The sequence below is a fragment of the Amphimedon queenslandica genome, unplaced genomic scaffold (assembly GCF_000090795.2).
Source record: "Amphimedon queenslandica unplaced genomic scaffold, v1.1 AMPQUscaffold_7821_Cont20232, whole genome shotgun sequence".
NCBI lineage: Eukaryota > Metazoa > Porifera > Demospongiae > Haplosclerida > Niphatidae > Amphimedon > Amphimedon queenslandica.
In genome coordinates, this window is record NW_003551899.1 from 1 (window position 1) to 2,231 (window position 2,231).

The 2,231-nt window shown below is 35.5% G+C and overlaps 1 long non-coding RNA gene across 1 annotated transcript; it reads right to left on the reverse strand.

Moving 5' to 3' along the window:
- Window positions 1–16: 16 nt before the first annotated feature.
- On the reverse strand, window positions 17–2,224 carry LOC109591571 (uncharacterized). The gene is made up of 3 exons (XR_002189877.1): window positions 1,348–2,224; window positions 263–367; window positions 17–219 (listed from the first exon to the last, which is right to left on the reverse strand). It is a non-coding gene; the product is annotated as an uncharacterized LOC109591571 (long non-coding RNA).
- Window positions 2,225–2,231: the final 7 nt, after the last annotated feature.

Sequence of the window (2,231 nt, forward strand, 5' to 3'; positions counted from 1 at the left end):
TTTACGATCAGTTTCTTGTTGGATTTGTGTAACATTATGCCTAATTTCAAGTTCCCAGACCAAGGGGCCCCATGTGATATCACTTCAACCTCAAATTCAACACGGCTTTTGACTGGTCTCTCAGAATACACCACACCCTTTGCATAAAATTCCTCAGGATTAAGTTTCTTTGCCTCTGTCCCATTATCTGCTATACACATTTGATCAGAGTGATAGTCCCTTATAAAATATTAAACAATATCTGTGCTGAATGGAGACTTACTTATGATATCCAAAACAGACCAGAGGTGGCAACTCATATTTTTCGCTTGAATTTTCTTTCTTGGAAGACATTTTTAAGTAACTACAATTTATCCTTCCTAGTATCCTACAAGCAAAAATTACTATATAAAAAGGGTAGAAGTATACATTGATTCTAGCAAGAGTAGATGCTACTCTTGATTCTAACACTTCAAAACTTTCTATATGACATGGCCAAACACATAACTGACCAAAGCAGACAGGTACTTTAATTTTTTATGCAGTTACATATCAATTTTTTAGTAATAGTAGTAGTACTCTAAGCACTTTTGATCTTGTCTTATTGGCATGTAGCTTTACTTGATGTGACATGTCACCCTCTTTTTGAGTAAAGTTATACATTTGTAGGTTTACATTTGACAAAACTGTCAAAAGTGCACTGGCAATCTGACTTTTTGATGCAAAAAGCTTTGAAGTTTACACAAAATTGGCCAAATTTAAATATTGCACTCATCTGCATTGCATTTTGTGGCAAATGTAAACCAGGCTTTGGTTTTAGTGTCTTTCTTTGTTTGCTTAAATCATACTTGTATTTTTGGTATTTCATTGCATCCAGGCCTACTTGTCAGGCCTTTTATGCAAATCAAACTTAATTGTCACCTTTTTGTATGGGTCCATTTTAAAAATCTTTTTATGATCAAAACAATGCCCTTGCACCCTCAATATTAGCATTTACTTAGGCCCTTGTCTATACTAATCCGTTTTCACACGTAAATGATAACTTTTTAATTCTAATATAGCTTATGTTCACACTAAAGCAGGCTGTATAGAAACAAAAGGGAGCATGCATTCAATGAGTCGGATTAGAAAAATTCTATTCTGCTGCATTGATGCATACTCCATTTATACAGCACTTCCGGTCGTGATGCTAGCATACACGTCATATTCAGAACCCAGCTTTAGCATAAACACCTGAAATGAATAATAGCAAAAAACAATCTTGATTTAGTGAAGTAGATTTTAAAATGGGGCCTTTGTATAATAATAATAATATAAAAAGGACTCAATGAACTGACAGAATACATAAATGCCATACAAACAGTCTACCTGTGTCAGTTTACACGAGTTTCAACTTTCAAGCGACCAGAGCGGACCAGAGTCTTTACAGGTCAGGGTTTTGTCCTCGGTTTTGTCAAGGCTGTAGGCTGGGGGATGGTCGAGACTAGAGATTTTTAGGCAACAAATGAGCCGTGCCCAACGAAGTAGATCTATGGAGATCTAATTAAAATAGTAAAAACCTCGAACTCATGACTGCTGAAAACTGATAGTGGAGCATAAGTAGCTAGCAAGCACAATAGTAGGAATAATAGGGGGGTAGTAGGGGCTTGACATGGGTGGAGTTGAGGTTAAAGGTTTTATTTTATTGAGCTGCTGCTGCAGAAGTACATTTACAAGGCAGTGTATATTGAAAAAAAAAAGATTTAGGACGGCTACAAAAATCAAGAGTGAAAGCAAGAAATGAGAAGGATGGATAAGAAAGGGAATAGAAGAGACTGAGAGAAATTACAAATAAAGAATGGAAGAGAAGAGTTGAAATAGATCTGAGTAGAAAACAAGTTACAGTTATAATAGGTAAAGCAATAAAACGTATGCTACACTCAATAGTACACTAAAAACATTACATGATACTTTAAAAGGAAGCAGTACAAGAGAAGAGTAGTAGTGAAGAGAAAGGCAGAACAAATAAAAAAGTTTGGAAGAGAATTTGGAAAAAGTAAAACTATACTAAAGGCAACAAAAGGCAGCAGAGTAATTAAAATAAAAGGTAAATTAAATTACAATAATAAATCAGATCTTTATTGCTTTCAATGACTCTATTACTTGGGCCATAGTAGGACGAGCTCTAGCATTAAGTCCTCTTTGTACGAGAGACTTCATGGGAGGCCAAGAGATAGTACCAGCTTGTTGTTCTCCCTTTGCTAGCGTCATTC